Source organism: Lissotriton vulgaris, chromosome 7 (assembly GCF_964263255.1).
Source record: "Lissotriton vulgaris chromosome 7, aLisVul1.2, whole genome shotgun sequence".
Lineage (NCBI taxonomy): Eukaryota > Metazoa > Chordata > Amphibia > Caudata > Salamandridae > Lissotriton > Lissotriton vulgaris.
Window position 1 is genome coordinate 1,076,283,987 of NC_141695.1, and position 19,037 is coordinate 1,076,303,023.

The 19,037-nt window shown below is 46.4% G+C and overlaps 1 protein-coding gene across 1 annotated transcript in view; it reads left to right on the forward strand.

Moving 5' to 3' along the window:
• Window positions 1-1,263: 1,263 nt before the first annotated feature.
• Window positions 1,264-19,037, forward strand: part of NME5 (NME/NM23 family member 5) — a 110,703-nt gene continuing 92,929 nt past the window's right edge. The window contains exon 1 of the mRNA XM_086928850.1: window positions 1,264-1,440. The gene's annotated coding sequence lies outside the window, so the exon portion shown is untranslated. The remainder of the gene's footprint in view (window positions 1,441-19,037) is intronic.

Here is a 19,037-nt window from a genome sequence, read left to right on the forward strand (position 1 = left end):
CAAAGCGGACCTCAAATCTCTTCTATTCTAAAGACACTTACAGAACTAATTCCTTCCTTCTCAGACCCCGCCAGGAAGTTCTTTAGTCATTGTTAATTTGTCATATATATTTATATTTTTGTTTGTACATTCTGTGCTTGCTGTGTTTAATATTGTGTTCCTTTTGCCTGCGTTGTTTTGATTTTATGGCCTGCTATTTTTGTTTGTTTCCATTTTTGTAACATTTCTCTCATGTAACGTAACTGGTTCTATTGTACAGTGCTTGACACTTTCGGGTAAAGTCTGCGCTTTATAAAAATGCATTAATTAAATAAATAAATAAACCCTCCTCCCTCAATGTTTCAACCCTCTGTGCTGTTTTTTTTACACATTACACTATAGAGTGTCTGTTGTGCAACGTGGCTTAAAGTTTTTTTTTTTTAAGCGTTATGACTGATTCAGTGCTGGCCGCGTCATAGTGCTTATATATATATTTTTCTTTAACCCGTGTTGCCCATGCTGCTGTATAAATATTGACAAAAGTCAATGGATTTTGCATAGACACAACCTATTGACTTTGACGATGCTTGTTTTAACTCGCTCCCTCTTTCCTGTTTCGCAAGTATAGACTCTGCACTTTAAAAAAAATCACCCGCTGACACTACCCGCACCTGTTATTTGTATCATGGAATTGTGCAATGTTACCCACTGTACATATGTTGTATTTTAGTGTAGCGATCAATGTTGAATGTAATACAAAACCAAAATATACGTGCATTGTTCTGGCATCTGAATGCATGATTCCCATAGACTAGAGTAACAGTTGTTTCCCAAAAGGTCCCTGGATTTAAACATGAACAGTTCTGCATAAAGCACGCAAATGAAAAACTTAATAGAGAACAAAGTCACTAAAGCCTTTAGAACATTATGAGTAGCCCACACTATACAAAACGAGTCGCGATGTGATATTGTTTTTGTGTCAGTCGGTGGAATTTTAGCAGTGATTACATAACTAAGCCTATTGGACAACCTTTTTCATCAAATAAGGAGACGCTATAGATCTCAAACGGACTTTGACTTACATGCGATTTGTGCCTCCCTACAGGATGGAAAGGTAGCTCAGCGGCCATATTAGTTGTAGTCACACCTTTTCTATCTAATCCGCTTCCTCAATGGGCGGGTCATACATTGAGACTTGATTTCTATTGGTAATTCAGTTCTACAGTGGGCGGGTCATGCCTTGCGACGTGACGTCTATTGGATGTGAGGTGTCTTTTTTTTGTCACAGTCTCAATGCGTGGTCTAGTGTTCGAAATAGTCTCTGACAGTAGCCCAGAGTCTCCGAGCGGGGCGCAGTGCTGAGTTAGGTTCTGTCTATTTCCTTTCCGTTGTTTCCTAGCAACGGACGCGGAGAAGCCTGAGCCTGAAGCAAGTTGGAGGAAATCGCGACAAAAGTGAGAGGTACGTGCCGGGCTGTACTCAGGGAGACCTAACCGGGATCAGGCAGGGTTGAAGGGGAAGCATTAACCCATTCACCAAAGAAACACGAGTACCTGGATTGGCCTATCATTCCTTTCATTTTTTTAGGCACCTAAAGTCTTCCGCAGGGTTAGCGATGACTCCATCGCAATACAAACACGAAACATAACAGACCGATTTTTCCCAAACTCCATTGCTCTTACTTGCGTTACCCACGAAAAAGTAACTAACAGACTCTTTTAAGCCCCCTAACACCAGTGCTTCTTCATTTCCATGGCTGCACGGTTGCCATGTACCCCATTTATGTTTCCCACGGTAGCTAGCTAAAATGCCCATAGACAGCATTTCTATATTCATCCGCATATTGAACCGTGCCCCTGCATCATTTGGACCATCTTCAGACAATCTAATTCCCTGATTAGTTTATGCCCTTCTTCCGTCTCAAGCGCAATGGCCACTATCGGTATCAAACAATTCGAAGTTGTGTACAATACTTTTTACTCAGTTTGCCTTTCGAATGTATATTACCCATTTTTAGGGCAAGCCTACTAGACAGCTCAAGCTGATGTAATGATGGTATTCCCCCAAATAAGGACGCTACAGCAGATGAGCGGTTAACAAATATTTAATAAGAATATTTCCCTAAAGAGCGCCGAGCCGCTAGCTGTCGGTCCTCGGCTTTCGCGCCTCTGAATGCGCGATGCTCGCGCAGCCTCAAACATGGCTAGCACGTCACGTCAGCGCGTGACGTGAAACCACTAGACCGCGCCACCACATATCTCCCCTTTTTTCCCAACAAAGCAACTGTTAGCTCACAGTCTGCCGTTCATGTCAAAGTCTCGGAACCTTGCTGGTTTGACCACCGCTCTACCCCTCCGGGTCAGTCTCACCTAGGTAGTTGGGGTCTCCCCTTCTTGAGTCCCTTCGTTCCTACCTTCACTTCCAAGCGCAGCCGCGCTTCCATCTCGTCTGCTCATGTCCCCTTCACTCACCAACTCCTGATTGCCGTTATCAGTCCTCTCTCCTTGCTGTTCTCCCCTTCTCACTTCCAGTTCCACCTCCGATGGTTCTTGCTCAGCGGTTCCTTCCTCCTCGTCTCCTAGGTCTGCTCCGCCTTGGTCCCATCGTAGGACTCTGTTGCATCTTGCTAATGCGGTCCTGTGACCACACGTTTCCATCGCTCAGCAGGGCCGCTCTGCCCAACACTTCCTTGACCTGCATGGGCTTACTGTACTTACTGTCTCCTTTCCTTTGTAGCATGGCCAACTTCACTCGCACCCATTCACCTTTTTTCAATTCTTTCTCTTTCACGTTCTTTCTGTTGTTGTAGTGTCTCGAGTTAATGGCTTGTGCCTTTTCCAAGTTGGCTCGCACCACTGCCGGGGACCACTCGCTCGTTATGGTTTTCTCCTTCCATACTCTCGGGTGAATGGTTCGCGGCCCCTCAATATTTGGAAGGGGCTGTAACCTGTCCCTGTGGGGGTGATCCTGTACGCCCACACCATGTGCCATATCTCCCTTTCCCAGTCCTTGTTGTTGGAGATAGCAGCCTGGACCGATCCCATCACCACTCTGTTAAATCGCTCTACTAGTCCGTTTCCAGCGGGATGGTATATGGACGTGTGCTTGGTTATTATACCATTCCTCTGCATGAAGTTGCTCCATTTCTCTGATCTGAATTGGGGGCCATTGTCGCTTAGGATGGACTTTGGGATACCTTCCCTCACAAAAGTGTCAGCCAGGAACTTTATAATAGTCTCTGTGTCCATCGCCTCGTCTATCTTCAACTCTGGCCATTTCGAGTACCTATCCATGAGGACACACACGTACTTTTGGACTCCGTGTACATCTAGGATCGGGCCCAGAATATCCACTGACAACTCCTCCCACGGATTCCTCGGGGGGTCAAATTTGCCAAGAGCTGGGGGCAGTGGTTTGAGTGTTTTATCTGCCCCTTGGCACTGTGAGCAGTCCCTGACGTGCCTTTCAGCCCTTACGTCCATCCCTGGCCACCAGTAGTTTTGCTTGGCCCTCAGCTTCAATTTTCCAATTCCCAACTGTCCTTCGTGGAGCATGTCTAATAGTTTGGGGATGATGCCTGCCGGGGGGATGACCTTCTCCCTTCTGTACACAAATACTCCTTGGTCGTCCATCGATAACTCTTCCCTGACTTCATAGAATGGTTTGAGGTCCCCACGGGTCTGTCTCTTGTCTGGCCATCCCTTAGTGATATATGATTTCACTTCCTCTAGGGTCTGGTCTTCATCGTACGCCTCCTTCCATTCTTGATTACCCATTGCTTTTTCCAGGTCTTCCCTGAGTGCTACCAGTTCTTCTACTCCCGCTTGGTCTTCCCCGCTCGGCTGCATGCCCGCTGCTCTACTTAGGTAGTCCGCCACTTTGTTCCTACTGCCTGGGATATATTCTACATCATATCTAAATTCTAGTAGTTTCAGCGTCATTTTGGAGATCCTGGGCGTTGCATTGGCGTGCCCGCTGGATGTTAGCACTTTCAGTAGGGGTTTATGATCCGTTCTTAATTGGAACCGTGTGCCCCATAGGAACTGCCTGAATCTGGTCATAGCCCACACGACTGCCAGCATTTCTTTTTCTATTACACTGTACTTCTTTTCTGTTTCACTCAGTGTGCGGGATGCGAAGCTGAGCGTCTCCATCCTTCCTTGACCTCGGTCTTGCATCAGGACGGCGCCCAGCCCCTTGTCGCTGGCATCAGTGGTAAGCACTGTCTTCCCTTGGGGGTCATATCCTTGGAGTGGTACTGCCCCTGCTACTTCTTTCTTGATGACTTCAAATTCACCTTGTGCTTCCTCCGTCCAGCGGAATTCCGTGCTGTCTCTCGTCAGCTGCCTCATGTGATGGGTCTTGGAGGCGAAGTGCTGCACAAACTTGCTGTAATATTCCGCCATACCAATAAATGATCTGACTTCTTCTTTGTTGGTGGGCGGTGGTGCTTCACAAATCGCTTTCACGTTCTCTGCTTTCGGGGTCACCCCTCGCACCCCTATTTCGTGTCCCAAGTAGGTCACCGATTCTATTCCAATCCGGCACTTGGTCCATTCGGCTGCGAGGCCCTTACCCTCTAGGATCTTCAGTACTTTGCCGAGTTTCACATCGTGATCTGGTCTGTCTCGCCCCATTACCAGGATGTCGTCCTGGAAGTATTGGACGCCGTCCGTGTCTTTAAACAGTTGGTGCATCAGCTTCTGGAACACCGCAGCCGCCAAGGCCAGCCCGAACGGCATGCGGCGGAACTGATAGCACCCAAATGGGGTGATGAACGATGTAAGTTTGCGGCTCTCCGGGTGTAGTGCAATCTGGTGGTAGGCTGAGGTCAAGTCTATAGTGGAGTACCACTTGATTCCCCTGGTGCTGGCCAGCATCTCCTCAATTCTAGGCAAGGGGAACTTCTCCACCACAATGTTCTTGTTCAGTTCGCGCAGGTCGACACACAGCCTGACCTTCCCGCTTGGTTTCATTACTACCACCAGGGGCGCCAGCCACTCCGCACACGTAATCGGTTCAATTATCCCTTTCATCTCTAAGTCCTGTAGTTCTACTTGTACTGCTTCTCTCACCGCCAAAGGCACATTTCTCACTTTGTGGGCGACCGGTACGGCATCTTCCTTCAAGATAATCTTGTGTGAGAATTTCTCCATCCTTCCTACTGTGCCTCCAAATACTTTGGGGTACTCATTTCTCCATTTGTCGAGGTCTGGCCATTTTTCCGGCTCCGTAAGTAGCATTTGTTCTTTTCCTCCAGGATCCAACTTGATGCCTAGGTCGCTTTGGTCCAGCCATCCTAGGACCGGGGGTCCTCTCTCCGATATGTAGAGTTTGCAGAAAGCGGACCGGCCTCTAAACTCGAATTTTAATGGTCTGAATCCTGCCATGGGTATGCGGTCCCCATTGTACGTGACTGGGCGGATATCCAGCTTTTCCAGTTCTGGGCCTAGATGTGGTGCAAAGCTCTCCTCCCACACTGCTCTCTGGACGATGGTGTAGGGCGAACCCGTGTCGGCCACCACGCTTATCAGAATTCCCCCTATCGACATTTCCAGGACAGGCTTCGTCGTTCTTCTACCATCCACGCTCAGCACTTGGCCATCCACGCTCAGCACCTGATCGTAGATGCAAAGTACCAAGACAACGTCTTTCTCTGCGCCTTCTTCTTGTTCTTCACTTTCTTGACCAATATATTTCACCATGCCCTTTGAGGCCTTCCTCCGACATACCTTCTCATAGTGGCCCACTATACCGCAGTGAATACATTTGGCGCGGAATGCTGGGCACTTCCTGTCGTGTGCCTCGTGGGACCAGCTCCCACACCTGTAGCATGACTTCTTGTTGCTTCCCTCCTGTTTACCTGGGGTGCCTGGATTGCCTTGCCATTTGTTGGGTCCCTTCACCGACGACCCCTTGTACTTGTAGTCTTTGCGGGGCTCCTCATCGTCTACTCTGTTTACCATGGCGCTGGGCGCTGTTTCCTTCTTCGTTGCCTCAGCACACCTGCGCGCCAACTCTGCTCTTTTGACGATTACCATCACCTCCTTTAGTGTGGTGTCCCCGCTGGCCCATAGCTTGTCCTGCACTGCTGTGCTCGTGGTGTGCATCACCACCTGATCTTTAATGAACTCCTCTTCCCAATTGTCATATCTGCACGTGGACGCCAGTCTCTTCAGGGCCGCCACATATTCCTCTACCGTCTCCCCTGGGCATTGTTTTCTTTGCTGGAAATTGAACCTGTCCACCGATACACACACCGCCGGTCTGTAGTGTTCATTAAGGTCATCGATGGCATGGGCATACACATCATCATCAGTGCTTCCTCTTTGTTTTGGTACCAGGCTCTTGTAGATTCTCAGGCCTTCCGGGCCTAGGTTGAGCAACAGGATGCGTTTTTTCCTCTTGGGGTTGAACTGTTCTTCATTCTCGTCTTCCAAGACTCCTATAAAATTATCAATATACTCTCTCCAGTCCTCCCACTTCATTAGTGGTTCCCCTGGTCTGGGCAGAAATTGCACTGGCGCCATTGCGTATCCTGCTTGCGCACTCATCTTCTCACTCTTGATCGCGGGTTGTGTGTTCCCTTGGCTTCTGGGACTTCCCGGTGTGTTGTCCTGCTCTTCTTTCCTTGCGTGGGCCTGGGGACTACCTGCGTCAGCCCCCTCGCTCTTTTGTGAGGTATCCAGCGTGGTTCTCCCTGTCTCGTGGATTGTTGCGTGATCTGGCGCGCTTTACTTTGTGCCTCTGGGGTCTGTCCACCCCCCTTAGCTTAGTTGTTCTGCCCTCCTGGGTAATTCTGGGGCTCTGCCACGCTCTTTAGGGTGAGGTACCTGTGTGGTAGCTGTTGGTCTCTTTCTTGACCACCTGTTCCTCTGGCCACTTGTCTACGTGGTCCTGCTCGCTGCTGATTGTCTGCTGTCCACCGGTATGGTTGATGTTTCCCTCTGTGGCTTCTTGCTGTGGGGGTTGTTCTCCGTGGTGGGTAGGGGTCTAGCATCCCATCCTTGTCGCCATTGTAATAATGGTATTCCCCCAAATAAGGACGCTACAGCAGATGAGCGGTTAACAAATATTTAAAAAGAATATTTCCCTAAAGAGCGCAGAGCCGCTACCTGTCGGTCCTCGGCTTTCGCGCCTCTGAATGCGCGATGCGCGCGCAGCCTCAAACATGGCCGCTAGCACGTCACGACGGCGCGTGACGTGCAACCACTAGACCGCGCCACCACAGCTGACTAGTCTTAAAGACCTATTGTGAGCTTGCCACTTTTCAAGAAATTGCAGGGGTTTACAGCCCCCAATTGCTTGCCATTTTTCCATTGTTTGGCTTTATTATCACAGTCATTTGCTTTCTTCTTATTCAATTACTTTCCTTGTCCAAATTTTCCATTTTGTGTTAGTCCCTCCCTTGGAGCTTAACCTGTTTACCATTTCTCTGATTAGTTGGCTTCTATCTGTAGTGTTGCGTCACTGGGTGAGAGCACTAGGTGGGATGCACAACTGAGCTACACCTAAAACCTGTCAGTACGATTGGCTTTGTCAATGGTTGTTAACTGTTTAAGATAAATGAGTAACAACAAGAATTTGTTATAAATAATTGACCTTCAATTCTGAAATTTCAATAGTATTGAGGCCTGTAGAAGGAGTTTTGGGCTTCAGTTATGTGCACTTTATGATAGATATGTATGCCCTTTTTAATGCAAATCTCGTCCATCTGTACATCTTCAACTACCTCTCTTTCCTCTTCAGCACCGTCTTCTCACTCTTCCCCAAATGCACTTCCTTGCATCTCCCTCACTTCACCACTTCCAAACATATACTGTACTCACTCACCTTTACGCAATTTATTTTCATTTGCCCTGTAAATATTTTGCCCTCTGTGCACCCCTTCACACACATTACCACAGAATTGCAATGGCAACTGCAATACATGACCATTGTTCAAAGCCTCTCACAAACACCTAGCACAGCTCAAAGTATGGACAGAAACACAACATGATTAAATAGCTAACTCTTGAGGAAGGCAAGATAAATGAGTAACAACAAGAGTTTGTTATAAATAATAGACCTTCAATTCGGAAATTTCATTAGTATTGAGGCCTGAGGAAGGAGTTTTGGGCTTCAGTTATGTGCACTTTATGATAGATGGGTAAGCCCTTTTTTCTGCAAATCTTGTTTATCTGTACATATTTAACCACCTTTTTCCTCTTCCTCTTCAGCACTCTCTTTTCACTCTTTCCCAAATGCACTTCTCTGCATCTCTTTCCCTTCACCACTTTCAAACATATACTGCAGTCACTCACCTTTAAGCAATTTATTATCTTTTGCCCTGTAAATATTTTGCTTCTTCGCACCCCCTTCACACACATTCCCATAGAATTGCAATTGCAACTGGAATACATGACTTGTTCTGTGTGCTCTGCAGAGGTCAACCCACTGACAGGCCAATTGCTTTGGCTTCAACGTCAGACCTCTCAATCAAAGCCCCTCACGAACACCTAGCATGGCTCCAAGTAAATAGCTAACTCTCGAGGAAGGCAAGATTAAGTAAAATGTGAATTAAGAGAGGAACTAAATTGATGACATGCATTACCTTAACATTTTTAACACTGATTGTTCGTAATCAATCCATGGTTTTTGCATTACTGTTGTTAAGGGCATAAAGATAGAGCAAGTTTTAATGCCATACCTCAAATAACTGTCTACTGTAAGCACATATCTCTTGCTTTGGGTTTGAGTCAGCACCAAAGTGCACATGCTTGCATCCACTCCTACATTTGACGAATGGGAAAGGGTGGGATATATTCCTGTGAATGATGGACAGGTGCTCTTACGCATGGACAGAGACTCCAATGCCTGAAACCATGGCACTGAAAGCGTCACTGGCCTATAGTTGATACTGTCATAGAATCCAATAGCAATTAAGGGCTTTAGAACAGTAAGCCCTACGTCCTGAGTCACAGTTCAGAACGTTGATTTACTGCCTGACTTCCATCTTCTACTTCAGAGCGAGGCGGGGCAGCCAGCCTGAGACAGACAGCGCAAACTTAAATATATTGATTTGTTTAGAGATAAGGTTGCATCTCTAAAAAATCAATCTATTTCGTAGTTGTACAGGAATGTGTAGGAATTTCAGGGAGTACAGTCCCAGAGCCCTAATGGAAAAAACTGCCTCTGCTTCAGGAGTCAAGCCAGATAGTTTGTCCTGGTGTCTCACGTCAGGACATATATAAATGGAACACGCAAGGCAGGCTTGGTCGGTTTGGAGCCAAAGGTTAAACTGGTAACTGGTGTCTCTGTATTATTTGAACCAGCACCACCAGACTCATTCTACACTGGTGACGAGGAGGCTGCACCAACCCCCATGAATGTCTGTGCCCCGCCTGCCTCCTGTGCTGGCTTGTTTATTTTTCTGGAGCATCCTGCCTCGTCTGCCCACTGCCCTGATGCCAGCTTGCAGCTAAGCCTCTACCTCTGAAGTCCCCTGACAGCCCACCGCAGTCACGAATGAGCAGCTTGTCGGAGCTACGTCCCTGCTCCAAAGGCCCTGTCTATGCTCTTGGCAGCCAGCCCTGAAGTCTGCAGAAGGTGCAAGAGGCCTCATTGTTGCTGCTGATTCTGTCTCTGACCCAGCAGCCCCACCTCATGTCTTAGAGAATTGCTGTGGTAAACCTGCCTGCGCGCAGTGGAGCCCTGCCCACCTGCTCCCTGCACATAACTACTACGATACCAGCTCACCTGAATGGCTGGCTTTGCCTGCTGCTCCTGCAGGAGCTCTTGTACACAGGATTTCACCTGGATGGCTGCCCATGTGACTTTTAGCAAGCTCCCCAACGGCCCACTGTGCATATTGTCAAGGAGGCCATCACATCAACCCTAAGCACCCCAGGCACCACCTGAAGACTGTCAAGCTGCAAGGCAGATGTGTCCCAGGCAACTGACATCTGAGTTACCATGTCTTCAGGGAGAGTTAGCGAGCATGCCTACAGCAATACCCCTTGCCTTGCAGCACCCCGTGGGTGCCAGCAATCTAGGCACCCGCAGTCACCGTCAGCATTATCCTGCATCACTGTGGGAGTACCAACCGCTCCTTACTGCCTACATAACCCCAACCCACTGGGCAAAATGTGTGCGAAAGTAAGCTAAGTGTGAGAACACCCTGGACCAGTCCGTTGCCACTGCTACCACCCCCCATGTCTTCTGTCCTGACAGTGGAGCTGTTAGCTGTCACTTCGACCTGCCAGCACAAGAAGCCCGGTGGAAAGCGTTGGGAGATTGCCTTAAGACCTATGTTGAAGCTGCGGAAGTTGCGTATGAGTTGAAGCAGCCCTTCTTCTTCACTTGGGTGGAACTGATGTCCATAAGATCTCCATGTCAGTAGTCAAATCTGGACCCCATGCACATACACTACCCTGAAGAATGTCATCATTGCGCACTTCGAACCATACGCTAACTTTGACTATGCACGTTTCCTCCTCCGACAAGCACAGCAGAAACCAGACAAATCTGTAGATGTTTTCAATAGCCACCTGAAGTAGCTAGCGAGCATCTGTACGCTGAAAGATGAAGGGGCCGAAGTGAGAATGCAGTTCATACAGGGGTGCGCTTCACTGAAGCTCCCTGAGTGCATTTTACAGGATTCTTATACGTTCATGAGAGATATCTTGACTCTGGGGCAATCTAAGAAACTTTCCAAGGTGCGAGCAGCCCACCTGGACCAGTGTCAGTCAGTATCCATCAAGGAGGAGGCAGCCAGTGCGATCCACTAAGAGTCGCGCAAGCCAAACTGAAAATGTGAAGCTGATCCTACACATGGCTTGGAGGCACATACCCCCACACAGGTGACTGCACAGCACATGAGAATTCCTGCAGGAAGCTCAATGACTTCTCAACAGTGTGCCACTCCGCTCGAAGATGCACAGGAACACAGCCGAAGAAATATTTCAATGCTATTGCACTCAATCTGCCACGCTGGCAGACAGCTGATGAGCATGAGGTAGTCCATGTTGTCTAGGCTGTGGATCCGCACCGCACTACATCCCAATCGATCACCCTGTGCTGTTGTTAAATTCAGGGCCAACCAGTCAAGGCTCTCCTTGACACAGGAGCCTCCATAAATCTCCTGGTAGCTGACATTTACCCCAAACTGCCTCAACCACAATCAAAGTATTTGCCTTTGGCAGCAAAGCTCCACTACCACTCAAGTGGTGTTCCATGCAACAGTTGCACACAATACCACCTCAATGAAAGCCAAAGTTTATATGTCACAAGAGGAAGAAGGCTTTCTTGTAAGCTGCCAGACTGCTCAGGATCTGAAGTTAGTACACTTTGTCTTCAGCGTACACACCAACGATCTTGACAAACTAGTATGGGAATTCAAACCCCTCTTTGAAGGCATTGGCTACCTAGAAGGAAAAGCCATCAGCCTTCACATCAACGAGTTCATTGCTCCAAGTGGCACGCCGACACAAGGGAATAGCCTTCCACTTCCACCCCAATGTGGAGCAAGAACTGAAGCTTCTTGAAAAAGCTGGGATCATCGAAAACGTAGTTGGCCCGATCCCGTGGGTCTCCCTGATCATGGTCATGAAAAAACCCAAGCAGCCTGAAGCGGTATGCATCTGCATCAATATGAGAGTGCCCAACCTTGCAATCAAGTATTAGGGGCACCTGACCATCAATTATATAATTGGGGAACTCACAGGTTCGCAGTGGTTCTCCAAGATGGACTTTCGATCTGGCTTTCATCAAATACCACTGCATCCGGACTCTCCTCCTATAACCATGTTCTCCACCCATGTAGGCCTCTAGAGATACACCCACCTAAACTTCGTCATCTCCAGCGCAGCGGACGTCTTCCAACACTTAATCAAAGAGGTGCTGCATGGTCTTCCAGGGGTGTTGAACATGAATGATGACATCCTCGTTCACCCCCCCCCCCCATGCTGGACTGCCATTCCACACTCCTTTGTACGGTATTCACCCTTAGCACACCCTCCAACCTCAGACTATCCTGTAGTAGGTCCCTATTAAATTTAGTCTTAACCAAATCCTCTGCCAAAGAAGAATTGGTTCCATTTTTATGAGGTCTGATGTGTATGAAAGACCCAACTCGGCATGGCAGACATAGGTGAAAGTACTAGAGGATGCTGACGAAATATATTTAATAAAATAATTCTCCACTAATTGTATTGAGTTTGTGTTAATAAAACCCCAGATCCCGGCCCCATAGATAAAAGTTGCAACACATTTTGCTTGATACATTTTTAAAAGTTCCAAAGGTGGTTTACGTCCCAATTTTTTCACAAAGCTGGCTAAAGCAGTTGTTCTAATTAAATCCAGCTTTTTTGCTACAACAGCTTGGGCCCAGGTGTCATTGTGACTAAACGAAATGCCTAGGTAAGCGAAGCTATTAGTTGAGGCTATCGGTTTTCCCTCCAAAAAAATATCCCTGCATTTCTTAGTCCCACGACCACATCTCATTACAAAAGTTTTAGAGATGTTAATCCTAAGATCTAGCTCCTTCATGAAGTAAAAAAAAATATTTAGGGTCTTTTGTAGGCCAATCTGGGTACGGGACATGATTACAGCATCTTCTGCGTAGAGTAATGCTGGGATGGGGCGATTACCTACTTGGCGGAAATCTTGGACATCAGGCCTGTCCTAACCCATTGATATAAAGGTTAAAAAGGAAGGGGGCAAGGACACAGCCGTGCCTAACCCCCCTTATAATGGGAAAAGAGGCAGTACACTCACCTCCTAGGCAAAATTGCACACGTGATTTCGCTCCGTTGTAAAGGCGGCGGATAAAATGGATAATATTATTGTCGACCCCAAGTGATTCCAGAATTTCCCAAAGCTCTGAGTGCCTCACACAGTCAAAGGCCGCCGTGAGATCAACAAAAACTAGGTACAAGTTTCCCTTTTTGGCCCTGACATACTTTCCTATGAGGATCGCTAGGTTTAGACTCGACAGTCCCTAGTCCTTCACGGAAACCATATTGGATGTCAGATAGGATTAGGTTTTCCTCTGCCCAGAGCTGGAGGCGTTCCAAAACGATACGTTCTGCAACCTTGGCCATGGAGTCCAATAGGGAAATAGGTCTGTAGCAGGTCGGATCCTGATGGTCTCCCTTCTTAAATATGGGGACAATGGTGGATTCCACCCAGGTTGATGGGAAAGCAGCCTTGCAGCTAGCGTTGATTATTTGTGTAATGATATGGACCCATAAGGTAATGTTCGACTTGTACAAGTCCACGGGTATCCCATCGGGACCAGAAGCTTTCCCACCTGTGCTTAACGAGAGTGCCCTACTTACTTAGCTAATACTAAAGCATAGGTCCAATGGCTGACAAGAGGAGCCTATGCTATCAGTATCATGATTGTTAGTGGAACAGGGACGTTATATGTTTTAAGAAACTGTTCGCTCCATTGACCCTCTGTGATCGCTACTTCAACGGTAGGGCCCCCCGCCGGGGTCAGGAAAGGTGTTTTGACAGCCTTCCAGAAAGCAGCGCTATCTTTCATTTGTACGGCCGAGGTAAGCAGCTCCCAGGCTTCTTTCCTGAGGGCCTTCTTCCTCTCTAAAAGCGCTGACTTATAATTCCTTCTGGCTTCTCTGATTTTAATGATATTCCTTGGTATGTTGTGGAGCTCCTGTTTCAGGTGAGAATGTGCACGAGTGCACGTTGAGTAAAACCACCTCTGGGGGACTTGCTTTTTACCACCTTGTTTGAACATTACATCCCTAACCCTGACTGCTACGTCTTGGAAAGAGGATAGAATGCTCTCAGGAGAGGCTTGTTCATTCAGGCAGGTGACAAAGGCAGATCTGCACCTTGTGATTGGTAATTTATTGACCATCTCAGGGTCCATCATGTTCCATCGAAGGGTGTACTCATTAACTTTGTCAAGTTTTAAGTTAGCTAAGGCCTCATCAACCACCTGTTTGTCAGTTCTCTGACTACTCACGGGGAGTTTGACCGTAATACATAAAGGGTAATGATCACTCACTAAATTTGTGTCTACTAAAAAGGTGAGTACTCTAGAGGTGCACATGTTCGACACCAAAATATAATCTATTGTTGAGCTAAGGCCTATGCCATTAAAAGTCTGCGGCATCCGCATAGGTCTAGTGCATTGTTCGTTGGCAAAACCTAGGTCTAGGCTGAACACCAGTTCATAAAAAAGTTCTCCTGCACTAGAATGACAAAAATGAGTACCATGTGTGCCTTCTTCTGCGTTAAAACCACATATCCTGTCATCCTCGTAGGGGCACAGGGCGCAATTAAAATCCCCACACATAATGAGCATTTTCTTTATACAATGAATCAACCACCCTAGAGACGCTGTCAGGTGGAATATTATTATAGAAATTACCCAGAGTCATAGAATGAGAAGCAGTTAAATACAACTTTATTACTTGATAATGGGGGGACTCAAGCTTAGATTCGATTTCAACAAAGTTTAAGTTGTATTCTAACCACAGGGGATTACTAAACTTGGCTCGTAAACCTGCTATGTTCCATGATACAAGACTACAGCCAGTGATTTTGTTAGTGACGGGGATGTTGGCTGCCCCTATAACTGTAGGACTGTCAGCTTCACTTCTTCTCTGCTGCCTTGATTCTGGCCGTATGTTAGGCGATGCTTGTAAAGAATAGTTTGTTGAGATGAGGGGTGAAGAGGTCCCAATCCCTTACTGACAGGTAAATGAGCGTAGATTCTCTTTTTTGGTTCTTGCCCTTGACTGGGGGAAAACCACTAACCCCCTAAAGTAAGCAAGGTTCAACAGGTTTGTCTGGGCATGGTTTGTTTCATCTGTTTTTTCTGGAAAAAATTCCAATCACGCGCTGGTTTTTTTGTAAGGTGTTTATAATAGTATTGACACTATCCATAAGAGTGAGTGGAAGAAAGACAGCCAACACATGTTTCACCCACTACATGGCCATCTGGCCTGGGGCTTCCTCAGGGCTGTACAAACATATATAATTAAAGGAGGACAGTGGTGTATACCACCAAGTAGGAAAGGAGTGTTAAATATGGATGTTGAGTTAGAAAGGGAAGATGAAAGTGAGATTTATTAGTTTGTAAAATAACCAAGAGAAGGGTAGGTGGGGAAAAGCGGGTGGAGCGGAAGTGGACGAAGGTGGGCAAAAAGGTGGGGTGAAAGAGAGAGAGGAAAGGTACACAACGACAGAGGAGTATTAATGTTTAAATCATTGAGGTAGAACTAATAATTGTCAGATATGACAGACAGACATAAAAGAGAGGCAGGAAAAGTAGTTTTGAGGTAGTTAAACAAAGGAAAGGGAGATTGGGATTTTAATGGAAATAAAAACAGAGAACAATACAGGTTGGAAAGGTCGAAGAGAGGGGAGGGAGATAGGAGGAGCAGCAAAAAGAATAGTAAGTGTATAGTATGCATAAAGCAGATGCTTTAGCCTTAGAATGTTTGTGGTGTTTCCTATTCTTGCCTCAGTACGTTTCTTTGCACTTTGTAGGCATTATCAGATTTTTTTTTTTATTTATCTATTAGGTCATTAGGATCAAATTCTAAATGTTGTAATAAACATTGCACATTGAAAATAAAGTTAATATACAAGAGCTATGATATATTTTACTACTTAACTGGCTGCCACAAGTGCAGTTACCTTCAAACAACAGGGTCATGATTTCAATGGTGCAGCAGGTGCAGTAGTACCGGGCCCAAAAGTTGTCTGAACTCCTCTAAACACGTAATATTGCTATATTTGACTACTAAACAGGCAGTCACAATTGCAGTTCCCTTACAGTTAAAAGAGACTTGATTTGAATGGTGCAGTAGGTGCATTGGCACCAGAGCCAAAAGCTCTAGGGACCCCTCTAAACCCAGATTATTGCTAAAATGTAAAACTAAACAGGCAGTCACAAGTGCATTTACCTCGCAGACAACAGGGTCATGTTTTCAATGGTGCAGCAGGTGCAAATACATCAGGACCAAAAGCTCTAGGCACTCCACTACACACCTAATATTGCTATATTGTACTACTAAAAAGGCAATCACAAGTGAGAGGTACCTTGCAGGCAACAGGTTCATGGTTTGAAGGGTGCCACAGGTGCAGTGGCACTGGGCCCACAAGTTGCCAGAACGCCTCTAAACGCCTATTATTGCTATATTTTACAACTTAACAACAGCCGTGGCCCATGCAGGTAAGACCGGTGGAGCTGGGTGGGGGGGGGGGGGGGGGCCGGGATTGGGGGGGATGGTATTTCGACAGACGATGAGGGAAAACAAATTATTTATTCAATTTTCCCTCGTCGCCATCGTCTGACGAAATCCCCACATGGTCCCACCGCTCTTACCTGCACAGTCCGTGCTGCTTAAAAGGTAGTCACAAGTGAAGGAAGCGCTAGGGTCATAATTTCAATAGTGAAGCAGGTGCAATGGCACCGGGAACAATAGTGCCAGGCACCTCAATAGGCAGTGGCAAGTGAAGTTATCTTTCAGGCACTAGGGCATGATTTGACTGGTGCAACAGATGGAGTACCACCCGACCGATAAAGTTTTCAAATAAATATTGCTAAATTTTACTACAACAGGCAGTCACAATTGCAGTTACCTTGCAGTAGAAATGGGCTTGATTTAAATAGTGCAGCAAGTGCAGTGGCACCAGGCCAAACGTTGTCATAACTCAACTAAACACCAAATATTGCTATATTTCACTACTAAACAGGATGTCACAAGTGCAGTGTCACGGGGCCGAAAAGTTGTCAGAACTCCTCTTAACACCTAATATTGCTATATTTTACTACTGTACAGGCAGTCATAATTGCAGTGATCTTGCAGAGAAGAGGCTTGATTTGAATGGTACAGCACATGCAGTGGTACGGGGCCAAAAGTTCTAGGGACCCCACTAAACACCAAATATTGCTATATTTAACTACTAAATAAGCAGTCACAGGTGCAGTTACCTTGCAGGCACCAGGGTCATGATTTCAGTGGTGCAGCAGATGCAGTGAAACCGGGGCCCAAAGCTCTAGGAACCCCTCTTTACACCAAATATTGCAATATTTTACTACTAAACAGGCTGTCACAAGTCCAGTTACCTTACAGGCAGTAGGCTCATGATTTGAATGGTGCATCAGTTGCAGACGCACCAAGCCAAAAGTTGTTGTAACTCCTCTAAACACAAAATATTGCTATATTTTACCACTAAACAGGCAGTCACAAATGCATTTAGCTTGCAGGCACTAGGGGCATGATTTGAATGGTTCAGCAGGTGCAGTGGCACCGGGCCCAACAGCCGTCAGAACTCCTCTAAACATAGTATTGCTATGAGAAGCGTGGGTTTCACTAGGATGGGCCTTATCGAAACAAAACATTGCACAAAAATGGGGTGTGGGTGAAACACCAAAGGTCAGAGACTAGGTGACTGACTGTGGAACTACAACCCAGCAAAGAAAGACTACTTGGTCCATTACACAGTGAGGGGGGGCGCTTGAGTGATGAATCTGTGTTGTAACAGTATGCTGAGAATATTCTACCTGCCTAAAACATTCAATAATATGTTATTGCTTGGTTGCAAAGCTATGCTATTTGTTATATTGCTCAAATAAAAAAAGTTTTTTAAAAAAAAGAAAAGAAGAAGACAATCTCTGGCCCCCGTGACTGAAGGTCCACAGTTGTTGCCTCAATGGATGGCCCCCTAGATGTTTTCAGCCCATCTTGTCAGAACCCAAGACCAAGACAAGCACTGATTGAGATCGAGGAGCTGCCGCTACTCTTTCCACAATGCGGTCAGCTTCCTTTACCACTAGATGGCCTATACCTTTGCAGTTTCCGTATAAATGATACTCCGATCAATCCTACTCTTACGTTCTATAGCAGACATCTGCAAGTCTGTCCTAGTTCTGCATCTGTAATCTAATCGAACGGCCATGAATGAATCAGGCACTCTAGTGCGTCCTGAGTATCTTCTGGCTTGAATGTTATCATAGCAGTTCCCCTGGAATCCCTCAGTTGACACTCAGTTGGCTATGTGCTCTCTAGAAGCATATTCATACATACACCTCCTCCCATTCGTACTTCTTAAGGCTATATTAATAACCAATGCATAGAGGCAATGCAATATTTATTGTATTTATACGGCGAGGAAATCGTAAATCCCGTGCTTAAAAATTCGTTCTAGTTTCTACTAACCCTCCCAATAATGTCTAAATTAATTGTCACTATGTATTCATTAGACAGGAACATGATCATTGTTCTTAAACTGTAGGCAAACCCCCCACTAGTTCTGGCTTTTTATTAGGTAACAAACTAGTTAATTGATGGGAGAGAGAGAGAGAGAAAGAGTGTGTGTGTGTGAGAGAGAGAAACCGTGAATATGGGGTCAAGTGAGTTGTTGGGTAAATGTGAATGATTGGAAGTGCCTTTGTCCTTGGCACTTTTACTACTAAGGACACGACTTGTTTCAGTTGAGCTGAGGATACTCTGGTATTTCAGAAGTGTGTTGTATTTTGTGTATGTAGTTGGGTCCAAGGATGGAGTGGGACCCTCTGCGTGCTCTGCATATATGGAGTTCATATGTTGTGTGCTGAAGCATCTATCAATGCCCTACACCAACATCCAGAACTGGTGAGTGCATTATCACAGACATACTCATATTGCTCTGGATCTCAGCCCCTCCTATAAGTATGCAGTATTTGATAGCCTGCATTATCATACCATTATGGATAGGTGTTTTAATCTTGTATCCTGAAGGAACCAACATCACTGGAAAAGATCCTTTCACTAGCACGAGCCGAGACAAGGGCGAAAGCGCAGGCAAAGGAGTTGGAGCGAGGAAAAGAACGGCGAGTTGAACAAGCCCACCGCATGACGGACAGCAGCCGCACCAGCAGCTGGAAAAAAGGGCAAAATGAACAGGTGACAAGGAAGCAACCAGAATCGACCTGCTACAGATGTGGACTTGAGTTTTCACACAGAGGCAGGTGCCCGGCATTTGGCCAAACATGCAGGAAATGCAACAGAAACAACCACTTTGCCAGCGTATGCTAGGGACTGCAATTTAGAAAT